This window comes from Cervus canadensis, chromosome 21 (genome assembly GCF_019320065.1).
Source record: "Cervus canadensis isolate Bull #8, Minnesota chromosome 21, ASM1932006v1, whole genome shotgun sequence".
NCBI classification, from domain to species: Eukaryota; Metazoa; Chordata; class Mammalia; order Artiodactyla; family Cervidae; genus Cervus; species Cervus canadensis.
The window spans coordinates 28904050-28918273 of NC_057406.1; the positions used below are offsets into that span (position 1 = coordinate 28904050).

The window sequence follows — 14224 nt, forward strand, 5'->3', positions numbered from 1 at the left end:
ATGCAAACTACTATGTAAAAATAGGTAAGCAACAAGGATACATTGTACAGTACAGGAAAATATATTCATTATTTTGTAATAATTTTAGAGTATAATCTATAAGTGTATTGAGTCATTATATATACCTGAATTTACTGTAATGTTATAAATCTATACTTCAATTAAAAAAGAAAAAGATATAAATACTAAAAATTAGAAATGATAAAGGGGTAAGGCATAGAAAAGGGGAATGCTAATATAATCCAAATAATTAATTTACTTTGTGTCCCCATAATTTTTTTCATCTTTGTTCTCCCTAAGAGAAAATTTTAATTTCTTCTTTATTTGTTCAGTTGCCAAGTTATGTTCCACTCTTTGCGACCCCATGAACTGCAGTGTGCCAGGCTTTTCTGTTCCTCACCATCTCCTGGAGTTTGCCCGTGTTCATATTTATTGAATTGGTGATGCCATCTTCTTAGGAAGAGAAATTTAATTCTAAGGAAAAATACGTCTTGATTTAATTATCATAAACCAGATTTCTTTACTGCGTGTTGTTTACTTTCAACATATAGATTCAAGTCTTTTTAATTTCAGAAAAGTCCTTTCATAATTTTGCCTGAAAGTATTTACTCTGTCTCACTACAAAGCTTCTCTTCTTTAGAGACTCTGATTGTAGGTATGTTGGCTCTGCATTATACATTATGCATTATATCTACTGTCATTTTCATATAGTACTTTAAAAATATATTTCTCATTATTCTTATTTAATTTTGGCTATTAGAGGAACCAATTTTCAAGGTAAAGCAGGTGCATCAACATATTCTGAGTAATGGCTGTGTGTGCAGTAACCAAACTTACTGTGTCCTTGTTCTATTTTCCGGCTGCAAAGGTGATGTCCTCTCTTGTGTGCCAGGCAACGATTGTCCCGTTATCTTGTTCAGTTTTATGCCCTTTCTAAGTGCAACCTTTGATTTGGTGACATTTCCAAAGCAGTGTGTAAGGAAACTTGTTCATGTGATATTCATTAAAGTCACACGGCTAACATTTCTGCCCACTTCTTTTGTGAGAACTAGATAGAGAAAAACACTTTGCCTTCTTTCAAAAGAGACATAAAACAGAGATCTGGACCACTTGTGGATATGGAAACACCTCTATGGTCTCATGTTAGAGGTGGTTTATTGTCTGCAGTGTCCTGGCAAATCTTACACTGCCTCAGTTATGCTCCCCAAGAGTTTTTCTTTCAATTCATGGTTCTGAATCCAGAACTCCATGATCCCATCTATAGAGTGATGATATAGGTGAGTGAAATTCTTATTTACCTAACTGATTTACAGAGTTGCTATGAATACATTTCCAATTCAACTTAAATATCTTCATTGCCTACTATTTACTTTTTCACTTATGTATTTCTCAAGAAAATTCTATAAAAGAGGGACTATTGTATTTAATGAAAGAAGAGACTGAGACCCAGAGACATGAAATAATGGTCCATTGTTGCCCAGATAAATTTGCAAGTTTCTAATTAGATCTCAGGATCTTGGATACTAAAGCTAATGTCTTTCTTCTATACTGTGTAACCACTCACTAACTGCAGATGAAGGAAGCCTTGTTAGGTAAATCTTGACTTATGTGAATCTTGACATTCATTTTCCTAGTGACCTCAATATGTCATTTACTTTTCAGATCCACTAAAAGAGAGAAAACAAGTTTTTTTTTTTTTTTTCACTGAAGAATGCAACATTAGAAAGTTTTCTGATTTTAAATAGGGAGTATAATGACTAGAATATATTTCTAAAGAAATTCAGGCAAAATAGCAATGCAGGATGTGACTTGACAATATAGATTTTTATTTTCTGCAAGAAAATACACACACCCACACACACACACAAATCCTGCTCTTTTGAACCTGATACAATCTTACACATTACACATTAGTTATTTTTTTAACTGAAATATTTAAGCATACAAAAATAAATTATTTTGAAATTTCCCCATAAAGAATGCAAAAACTATAGAACTTCTACAAAATTCTCATTCTTCAGAACAATCCCAAATAGTCGACTCTCACCTTTGGCACCTTTCTAGTTTCTATTTTAGTTGCCCTTGTTTTAGCTGGAATTTCTGTTCCAACCAACTGATAACTGTGTATCCCAATCTTAGTGGACCTTTTTCTCATGCAGAAGTATTACAGTACTCAGGTGTCATTTGTTAATAAGGGTTTATAAGTAGAGTTTGAAGTTAAGTGAGATAATCACAGGGCCAAAAATCTGGTCTATTTGAAAAAATACTTATTATTTTTTTTTAATTTAGACTCTGCAATGATGAGCCCTTAAAGGGACATAAATACCATGGATCCTGCCCTCAAATAGATCAAAGTGAATGGAGAAAGAAATGAAAACAAATATTACTGTGTGGTAAACACAAAAAGCATAGCTGAGAGAAAGGAGTAATTAAATATAAAGAGAAAGTTGGAAGTGTTCCTCAAAGACTTGATAGAAATGTCGTGTATATGACATTTGGATAGATGATTTCAAGATGACATTTGCAAAGGGAGGGAAATAATGGACAGAGCACTGTGACTGAATATAGCATTTGGATGTAAATCTCTAATAATCATTAGGTGACCTGATTCTAATGAAGGAACTCTTTGGGGATGCGATTAGGCGTTTTTTTCCTCCTCAAATCCTCTCAGGCTGTTCTTGATTAACAAATGGGATGGGAAAAAATATTTTGCAATATTTGATTGGAATTTTATGTTGCTAAATTTGTTTTTACTTAAACATTATCAATATACATTTACTGAGTTCTTGTAATAAATGGCATTCCAAAGCAGGAATTAGCCTTGATTAGATATTCTTTATGATGTTGCTATTGATCTCACCAAAATATCTTTATAAAATCTCTTAAAGATAAATTTATTAGAAATAACTACAGTTGGAATGAATATCATCTTGACAAGCCTTAGCAGTGACTCTGAAGTGGGGAGTCAGAAGAGAAATATTTATAGGGCATTGGGGGTCTGGATTCACATTCTTTAAGGGAGAATTTTTTCAGCTTTTTATCTTATATTTGAATATAGTTGATTAGCAATGTTGTGATAGTCTCAGGTGGACAGCAAAGGGACTCAGCCATACATATATATGTATCCATTCAAGAAGAGAATCTTTTAAGATGGGGAACTGATTAGGATTGGGCCAAGTTTGTGATATATCAGACTGTTTAAAAAATAAAGATTACAAGAGAAATCCACACTATCACCAAACCATACAAAAATATATACTTTACTCAGCAATTTACATAAATTTATTTATATATCACAAATACAAGTAACTTGCAGTAATGTTCTGAAACTATCTTCTGATATCTCATCAAGAACTAGTAAAATCTTTGGCCAGCTGGGCTAAGGGAATTATCAATGCTCTCGTCTGTTTCAGGTTTTCTTCTCTTGTCATCCTGGTCTTAACTAATTGTATATCCCTTGCTGCTTTGACTTCAATGTGGTCTGGCTGAGATAGTCACTTCTCTGAATCAGGGCATGTATTACTATTTACAGGCAATCTCAGGATGTAATTACTTAAAAACCAAATTTTCAGTGCAGAGTCTTAGTCACCTGTATACAAATGCATCTAGCCATTCCCTTCTCTAGATCCTTTACTTAAAAACGGCCAAATTCCCTTCCTGGTGCCAGATGCTGGAGTGGTGGTGGTGGTTATTACTAGTCAGTTCTAGTTGGTATCTTCCATCCAAGTACTAACCAGGCCCGACCCTGCTTAGCTTCTGAGATCAGACGAGATCGGGCACGTTCAGGGTGGTATGGCCGTAGACCTAGTTGGTATCTATAGTTTTGTTGTTTCTGTCCTGTCATTGAGGAAATGGAATGTGTTTCATGTTATGTATTTACTTAAAAACATTTAAACATCAACAGTATGGTATATAATGTGTATTACTTATCCTTTAAATGTAGTTAAACAGCATTTAAAACACCTATTCAATAATATCCACTGCAATGAGGCTAGATTGGAAGGTTCTAGAGCTTCCCTTGTGGCTCAAATGGTAAAGAATCCCTCTACCAAAAAAAAAAAAAAAAAGAGAGAGAGAGAATCCCTCTACAATGTGGGAGACCTAGGGTCAGTCCCTGGACTGGGAAAATCCCCTGAAGAATGGAAAGTCTACTCCAGCATTCTGGCCTGGAGAAGTCCATAGACTAATCCAGTGGTTCTCTTCTCTGTCTATAAATTGGAATCACCTAGTGAGGTTTGAAAAATGCTGTTGACTGGATCCCACCCCTAGAAACTCTGATTTTACTGGCCTGGATTATGACCTCAGCTTTGGGATTTAAAAACTCTCCAGAGATGATTTGAACATATTGCGTGGTTGAGAACCACTGCTCTTACCAGACTCTAAAACTCACAAGGTTATGAAGCTTCAACTATTTTTACTTGAGGTCAGCTCTAGGGTATTTATAAATTAGCATAAATGAGGTTATATTTTATTTTGTATTGATGAAATGAGTGATATTCAAGATATACTGATTAGCTAGAAATATATAACACTTCAGCTGTACTCAGCAGAACTTAAGAATCTTTATCTGTTGTTCAAATCCAAGTTAGTGTATCCCTTTCACAGTGAGGCCAAACAAACTGAAACACGGGAGTTTGGAGTGGAGAAAGATTTATTGCAAGGGTCAAGCAAGAGAATAGGACAGCTTATGCTCAAAAGGACACCAATGGGTTTCAGGGAAGCATTTAAAAAAATTATTTACTTATTTTAAATTGGAGGATAATTACTTTACAATATTATGATGATCTTTTGCTATATGTCAATATGAATTGGTCACAGGTATACATGTGTCCCCTCCATCTTGAACCCCCTCCCATCGTAGTCCCCACCCCATCCCTCCAGGTTGTCACAGAGCACCAGCTTTGGACACTCAGGGAAGCATTTTTAAGGCAAGATGCGGGACGGGAGTTTCAGGGTACATGGTCAACTCATGCACAGGTCTCTGATCTGTTGATGGTAAGGTAGGATGGCAGTATCACAGGGGTTAACTTTACCCTCATGCTCCAGCCAGTCTGAGGGCTTTGTGCTCACTGTCACTGTGTGGTTAACTTTCTCCATTCAGTGGGGGCTTTAGTATCTATAAAATAATTCAAGCATGTGCACCAGATACTGTTATTTTTGTACTTCAGGGAGGAACTAAAGATTCTGTTCTGCCATATGGCTGATATCTGTGTAAATTGTTAACGGTTCTCCTGGCCCAATTGCTACTTTTGTCACTACTCAGTCACATCCTTTCAATCACTAATTTTTGAGGGGAGGGATGGGAGACTACAGCTTTTCCACAAAGAAGAGGCGGGCAGAGGGCATGGGGAAGGGGTCTGTCTCAGGAAGGCCCAAAAGGGTCCTGCTTGGTTGCATACCCTGATTCTAAACTCCATCAGTCTCGCATCCCAACACCTTTGGAGGGTTCTGTTACCTGATTCAACTAGAATATTATCTGGGAAGGACACCTATAACCTTCATTTGCTTCTAGACATTGAGATTATTGATACACACCAAAGAAATCCTTATAAACAAATTTATTTAGGGCAGTTTGCAATATGTATACACATTTCTGATTTAGAGTATCCCCTGGAGAAGGGGATGGCAAACCATTCCAGTATTCTTGCTTAGAAAATCCAGTGGACAAAGGAGCCTAGCAGGCTACAGTTCATGGGATCTCAAAGAGTTGGACATTACTGAATGAATAAGCACATCACAACAATTTTCAGTTTTTAACTTCCATCTGCAGTAGAATTCTTCATAAGCAGTAGTGGAGTCATCATAAAGCTGGCACTTCTGAGGTAGTGGTATCAAAATCTACTTTGGGTGGGTTTTTAGAATATGTCATGTGGACTCTATACTATGTTACCCAATGATTTGATAATTTCAGGAAAAATGTCTTATAAATCTAATATGGAATCCTGGGCTTTCTATTGCCTCCATGTGCTGGGTGCTTAGTCGCTCAGTCGTGTCTGACTCTTTGCGACCCCATGGACTGTAACCCGCCAGGCTCCTCTGTCCATGGTGATTCTCCAGGCAAGAATATTGGAGTGGGTTGCCATGCCCTCCTCCAGGGAACCTTCCTAACCCAGGGATTGAACCCAGGTCTCCCACATTGCAGGCAGATTCTTTACCATCTGAGCCACTAGGGAGAAGTATATTGAAATCATCCACATAGAGTGAAGGCACAAATCTTAATTGCACAGCTCCATTCATACTGAAAAGTGAAAATGTCTGTGTCACCTGCATTTTTATGTAGATATCGACTATTTCCACCAGCCTAGAAAGTGGACTTGTGGCCCCTTCCCATGAAATAACCCCCCTCACACACATGCACCAAGAAATCACTCACTAATTAATTACCTAATTTTACCTAATCTAGCACTTTATTTAAATGGAATCAGATAGCACACACTCTTTATTTCTGGCTCATTTTCTTTAGCATAATGTTTTTGAGATGCATCCATGTTCTTTTTTATCGCTGAGAAGTATGCATGTGTGCGTGCATGCTAAGTCACTTCAGTCATGTCCTACTCTTTGCGACCCTATGGACTGTAGCCTGCCAGGCTCCCCTGTCCTTGGAATTCTCCAGGCAAGAGTACTGGAGTGGGTTGCCATCCCCTCCTTCATCGAATCTTCCTGACTCAGGAACTGAACGTGTGTCTCTAGAGTCTCCTGCATTGTAGGCAGATTCTTTACTGCTGAACCACCAGGGAAGCCACTGATAAGTATTCCATAGAAAAAATATACAGTTTATTTATCTATTTTCCTGGTGATGGACACTGGTATATTTCCAGTTTGTGGTTATTATGACTAAAATTGCAATAAATATTCTTACACAAGTCTGTTTGAAGACATATGTTTTCATTTCTCTTGGATAAATATCTATGAGTGGAACTGTTGGATCATAGAGTGAATGTGATTGGACCATTTAAATCTCCACTGGAAAGGTAGGAGAATACTATGAGCTCCAGATTCTGACAAATGCAGACAGCATATTAAAAAGCAGAGACATCATTTGGCCCACATAGGTCCATATGGTCAACGCTATGATTTTTTCCAATAGTCATGTATGAATGTGAGAGGTGAACCATAAAGACGGCTGAGCATCGAAGAACTGATGCTTTTGAACTCTGGTGCTGAAGAAGACTTGATAATTCCTTGGACAGCATGGAGCTCAAACCAGTCAATCCTAAAGGAAATAAACTCAATTCACTCAATCAAATCAATCAATTCATCAGAAGGACTAATGTTGAAGCTGAAGCTCCAATACTTTGGCCACCTGATGTGAAGAGCTGACTCACTGCAAAAGACCCTGATGCTGGGAAAGACTGAAGGCAAGAGGAGAAGGGGTGACAGAGGATGAGATGGTTGGATGACATCATTGACTCAGTGAACATAAATTTGAGCAAACTCTAGGACATAAGTGTAAGTGTAAGTTCTGGTGGCTCTATGGTGGGGTTAATGGCGACCTCCTCCAAGAGGGCTTATGCCATACTCCGGTCTGCTGCACCCAGAGCCCCTGCCCCTGATGCAGGCCACTACTGACCCGTACCTCTGCAGGACACTCTCAGACTCAGTCCCTGTGGGGTTTCCTGGTGCGCACAAGGTTTTGTTTGAGCCCTTGGAATATCTCTGGTGGGTATGGGATTTGATTCTAAATGCCATTTTGTCCTTCCTACTGTCTTGCTGGGGCTTCTCCTTTGCATTTTCATTCCAATCCCAAAGAAGGGCAATGCCAAAGAATGTTCAAACTACCGCACAATTGCACTCATCTCACACGTTAGCGAGGTAATGCTCAAAGTTCTCCAACACAGGTTTCAACAACAGTATGTGAACCGTGAACTTCCACATGTTCAAGCTGGATTTACAAAAGGCAGAGGAATTAGAGATTGAATTGCCAACATCTGTTGGATCATTGAAAAAGCAAGAGAACTCCAGAAAAACATCTACTTCTGCTTTATTGACTATGCCAAAGCCTTTGACTGTGTGGGTCACAACAAACTGTGGAAAATTCTTCAAGAGATGGGAATACCAGACCACCTGACCGGCCTCCTGAGAAATCTGTATGCAGGTCAGGAAGCAACAGTTAGAACTGGACATGGAACAGCAAACTGGCTCCAAATCAGGAAAGGAATATGTCAAGGCTGTATACTGTCACCCTGCTTATTTAACTTCTGTGAGAAGTAAATTATGAGAAATGCCAGTCTGGATGAAGCACAAATTGGAATCAAGATTTCTGGGAGAAATATCAATAACCTCAGATATTCAGATGACACCACCCTTATGGCAGAAAGTGAAGAAGAACTAAAGAGCCTCTTGATGAAAGTGAAAGAGAAGAGTGAAAAAAGTTGGCCTAAAACTCCACATTCAGAAACCTAAGATCATGGCATCTGGTCCCACCAGTTCATGGCAAATAGATGGGGAAACAATGGAAACAGTGAGAGACTATTTTGGGGGGGCTCCAAAATCACTATAGATGGTGGCTGCAAGCCATGAAATTAAAAGATGCTTGTTCCTTGGAAGAAAAGCTGTGAACAGCCCAGACAGCATATTAAAAAACAGAGACATTACTTTGCCAACAAAGGACCATCTAGTAAAAGCTATGGTGTTTCTAGTAGTCATGTATGGATGTGAGAGCTGGACCATAAAGAAAGCTGAATACTGAAGAACTGATGCTTTTGAACTGTGGTGTTGTAGAAGACTCTTGAGAGCCCCTTGGACTGCAAGGAGATCAAACCAGTCAATCCTAAAGGAAATCAGTCCTGGATATTCATTGGAAGGACTGATGCTGAAGCTGGAGCTCCAATACTTTGGCCACCTGATGCGAAGAACTGACTCATTTGAAAAGACCCTGATGCTGTGAAAGATTGAGGGCAGGAGGAGAAGGGGATGACAGAGGATGAAATGGTTTAATGGCATCACTGATTTGATGGAAATGAGTTTGAGCATCACTGATTTGATGGAAATGAGTTTGAGCAAGTTCTGTGAGCTGGTGATAGACAGGGAAGCCTGGTGTGCTGCAGTCCATGGGGTAGCAAAGAGTCAGACACGACTGAGTGACTGAACTGAACTGAACTAGGACATAGTGATGAACAGGGGATTCTGATGTGCTGCAGTGCATGTGGTTTCAAAGAGTCAGACAACTAAGCTACTGAACAACAACCACATCCTGAATAGTATTTGTATTCATTCTTTTTCATTTTAACTGTTTCAGTGGTTGTGTAGTAGTTTGTCATTTCTAATTATGGTTTTAATTTGCTTTTCCCTGATGACTAGTAATATTGAGCACTTTTTAATGTACTTATTAGACTTCACATTTATTTAGTTTTTTTCCTTACAGGAATATGTGGTTGTGAAAAGGCTGGGATGAGACAAAAGTCTGAGTTGAAATAAGGTGACAGAGCAGAGATTCCTTCACTTGGCTAGACCTCATAGTGACTGGAAGCAGCTTTTGCAAAATAGAGATTCCCAGGATCTACTGAGATCTAGTGTATCCTCAATTGTTTTTTTTTTTTTTTTACTTTTAACAAAAATTATTTATTTTTTAATTGAAAGATAATTGCTTTATAGAATTTTGCTGTTTTCTATCAAACCTCAACATGAATCAGCCACAGGTATACACATATCCCCTCCCTTCTGAACCTCCCTCCCATCTCCCTCCCTATCCCATCCCTCTAGGTTGATACAGAGCCCTGTTTGAGTTTCCTGACCCATATAGCAAATTCTCTATTTTACATATGGTAATGTAAGTTTCCATGTTACTCTTTCCACACATCTCACCTTCTCCTCCCCTCTCCCCATGTCTCCCCTCTCCTCTTCTTTATGTCTGTTTCTCCAGGCAGAAGCAACCTAGATGTGCATCAACAGATGAATGGATAAAAAAGCTTTGGTACATATATACAATGGAATATTAGTTAGCCATAAAAAAGAACACATTTGAGTCAGTTCTAATGAGGTAGATGAACCTAGAGCCTATTATGCAGGGTGAAGTAAGTCAGAAAGAGAAAGATATTATTGTATTCTAATGTATATATATGGAATCTAGACAAATGGTACTGAAGAATTTATTTACAGGGCAGCAGTGGAGAAATAGACTCAACAGTCTTCTTTTAGGAATACATTTACCTGTTTTTAAATTGGGTTGCCTATCATTTTGTCATTGAATTGTACAAGTTGTTTATATATTCTGAATTAAAATCTTTCACCAGTTACATGAGTGGTGAATATTGTCACCTTAGTCTGTGATTTGCCTATTTATTTTCTTAATAGTGTTGTTTTGTTTGAAAACAAGTTTTTAATTTTAATTAGTAAGATTTATCAATTTTTTCTTTCGTCACTAATGCTTCCACACTATTACCTAAGAAATATTTGCCTTTCTCAAAATTGAAACACATAGTTTTATATTTCTTCTTCTAGTGTTTTAATTTGAGTTTTTATGGTTGCATTTGTGAGCTGTCTTGAAATAATTTTTGCATCAGTGACTTTCCTTTTCCCTTTGACTTAGTTTGGTACTCTTGTTAAAATAATTTGATAGTACTATTTGTGGGTTATATTTTGATGAACAAATTTAGTAGCCATGAAACCTTACTGCAGTTTACAATTAAATAGTAAACTGTGCTATAGACTCTCAACAATAAAAACTTTTTTCTTGTAACATAGCAGAAGACAAACATCTTGCCATACTTTATAAATTTCTCATTAAAATATCTAGGAAACATGAAAACACATGAAATTTTTGACTACCTTTATCCAGTCTCCCCTCCCCCAAACCCTGTACCTCTAATAACCACAAATTTGATCACTTTTTTTTCTTTTTTTTCATTTATTTTTATTAGTTGGAGGCTAATTACTTTACAATATTGTAGTGGTTTTTGTCATACATTGACATGAATCAGCCATGGAGTTACATGTATTCCCCATCCCGATCCCCTCTCCCACCTCCCTCTCTACCCGATCCCTCTGAGTCTTCCCAGTGTACCAGGCCCGAGCACTTGTCTCATGCATCCCACCTGGGCTGGTGATCTGTTTCACCCTAGATAATATACATGTTTCGATGCTGTTCTCTCGAAACATCCCACCCTCACCTTCTCCCACGGAGTCCAAAAGTCTGTTCTGTACATCTGTGTCTCTTTTTCTGTTTTGCATATAGGGTTATCGTTACCATCTTTCTAAATTCCATATATATGTGTTAGTATGCTGTAATGTTCTTTATCTTTCTGGCTTACTTCACTCTGTATAACGGGCTCCAGTTTCATCCATCTCATTAGAACTGATTCAAATGAATTCTTTCTAATGGCTGAGTAATATTCCATGGTGTATATGTACCACAGCTTCCTTATCCATTCATCTGCTGATGGGCATCTAGGTTGCTTCCATGTCCTGGCTATTATAAACAGTGCTGCGATGAACATTGGGGTGCACGCGTCTCTCTCAGCTCCGGTTTCCTCGGTGTGTATGCCCAGAAGTGGGATTGGACTTTTTTGAAGAATAGTTGACCTACAACACTATGGTGGTTCCTGGTACACAACATAGTGGTTCCATATTTCTATATATTTCAAAATCGTTTCCACAATAAGTCTTCGGTAGTCAGATGGCTGGTTAGCTTTGTCATTAGGAGATCACACATGTTAGTACTTGTAAGTCTTCATCTCTATTTTTTTCTAGCAAAGGATCTGCGGTCTTTGGCCTGGAGATATCAATCTAGCTGCTGCTATTTTGAAACCAGGTGGGGTGGGTTTGGGGTGTGACTCAGTGGTTGAGTTTTCAGACTTAACCATCATTTTTGGTACAGCCTCTCACACTGGCCCTTCTCCATGCCTGGAGCTTGGGGCTACTCTTGGTAAACTGTCCACAGAACAAACCCTTGGTCTCCTGCTAATCTAAAAATTCTACATTTGGGCTGCAAATCTAACTGCTTCTTCTATCACCTGACTTTTTGTTGGTTTCCACCTTTCATAGTTGCTTAGGTTTGACTCTTTTCCTACTTGTTAAGCCATTGATTTAGTCTATTTTTATTTCCACATTTATATGAATAGTTTGTTTCTCACATGGTCTCATTTGCATTGATGATGGAATTGGTTTTATGTTTCATGTTGTCCCCATTATTTTGGGGTGATTCTTTGAGAAGTGAAAAAAAGTGAAAATGTTTTAAACTCCCCTTTTTGAAACTACACATCTCATTGATTTTTAAGAAAGAAAAAAAACCTCTCAAATTAATACAGCAAAAGGAAAAACATATCTATTCCATCTTATTCTGTTTGTTCAAACAAAACTACTAAGATATAAGCATCAAACCTTGCATGAACAAGTCTGAAACCCATAAATGAAGATGAGTATAAATAGAACTAATTTGTTTCTGATAAAGAATTGAATGACTGATGCATAATGGTAAGCATGAATGTATTAAAAGTCCTAATTCACAGTAGAATATATTCTTATTCCTGTTTATTTCTTGGATTAGATATTTCGTATCCCTGTTGCATTTTTACACTGTATTTCACATAGACAAGCATTTATTACCACCTCTACTTCTAAAAACACAAGTTAAAACTATTACCATCTTAGCATATTGTGTTAGTCACTCAGTCGTGTCTGACTCTGTGAGCCTACCAGGCTCCTCTGTCCATGTAATTATCCAGGCAAGAATACTGGAGTGATTTGCCATTTCCTTCTCCAGGGATCTTCCCAACCCAAGGATTGAACCCAGGTCTCCTGCATTGTGGGTAGATTCTTTACCGTCTGAGCCACCAGGGAAGCCTGTCTCAGCATATTAGGTGGCAGTAAAAATTCATTCTATTTTGTACAATGCATTCTGAGACAGCCACTAGAGGCAAAACATAGTGCCTCACAAGATTAATTTTATTTTCTAAAATAGATTCCTTGTTCTATCACATAGTAAAGTAATTCTTTTTTTTTTTTCTTTATTTATTTATTTATTTTTTCAGTGGGTTTTGTCATACATTGATATGAATCAGCCATAGATTTACACGTATTCCCCATCCCGATCCCTCCCCCCCCACCTCCCTCTCCACCCGATTCCTCTGGGTCTTCCCAGTGCACCAGGCCCAAGCACTTCTCTCATGCATCCAACCTGGGTGGATAGATTCCTTGTTCTATCACATAGTAAAGTAATTCTTAAAATATTTTTCCAAATTATAGACTTGGTACAAGTCTATTATCTTTCAAATATTTTACAAATCAGCTTAAATTAGAACATAGATTTCACAATTTATGAAAGAAAAGTTTTTTCTCTTTTATTTTACTTAAATGATTTGTTTAAATGCTAGTGGGAAAGTTGACTAGATAAACGGCTAAGAGAATGATACGAGTGTTAGTTTTATTGAGTCCTCATTACTTTCCTTCTTATTGCACTGTTCAAGAGAGGTATCTGATTTCTTGAGAGCCAAGACCTGGCAGTGTCTTCTGCTAATAATATCAGAAACTGATGGAGTGAGAAGGTAAACAAATTGTCCATGGACACTTTTGGGGGATGATGTTTAAGAGATATAGCAGTAACATTTGGATATTGCTGCAAACTTATACTATGCCATCAATCGCTAATCAATCAAGATGGGAAGATAAGCGTGGCACAGTAGTATTAAAACCTAGTAAGCCCAGCAACTTACATAGCACTAGACTTTCGGCCCTGTTTTTGATGTATCTTAAAAGTATCAGAAGGTAACAAGAGTAGGGAGAACACCAGAATTTAAAAGAAACATTGCAAATATGGCTGAGAAAAATCCCATGCTCCAAAAAACAATTAGGTCAACCTAATTTTTCTTGCCTGATGTAGGTTAAAAAAAAAAAGACTCCTGACAAAGAAAGATTGAACTAACCTTAACAAACATATGGGATGTATCATTAAAAACTGTGTCTGTATCTACTACAGCCATAAGCACAAAACAAATTAGAGTTTGGAGGTTGGATGATTTAAGATGAGGAAAAGCCACAACTAGAGATAATTCAAATTAGGCTTAGTATGCTGGTAAATGCATTGCTTATCATTTGATACAATTTTTATAATAGATTATAGTGATAGATTTAATTTGGAAAGTAAAAGGAAAGAATTACTCAGTGATGATTATGGTACAGTGTAAGGGTTTATTGAAATTTTCTTTTAATCTAAGATGTTACTATACCTGAAAGTGTTAGTTGCTCTGTCGTGTCCATCTCTTTGCGACCTCATAGTGATTATTCAGCA

The 14224-nt window shown here is 37.6% G+C and overlaps 1 long non-coding RNA gene across 1 annotated transcript in view; it reads left to right on the plus strand.

Annotated features, from left to right (window-relative positions):
• The first annotated feature begins 1174 nt into the window (after positions 1-1174).
• Positions 1175-14224, plus strand: part of LOC122423790 — a 281212-nt gene continuing 268162 nt past the window's right edge. Inside the window, exon 1 of the long non-coding RNA XR_006264221.1 lies at positions 1175-1277. This is a non-coding gene — a long non-coding RNA (uncharacterized LOC122423790). The remainder of the gene's footprint in view (positions 1278-14224) is intronic.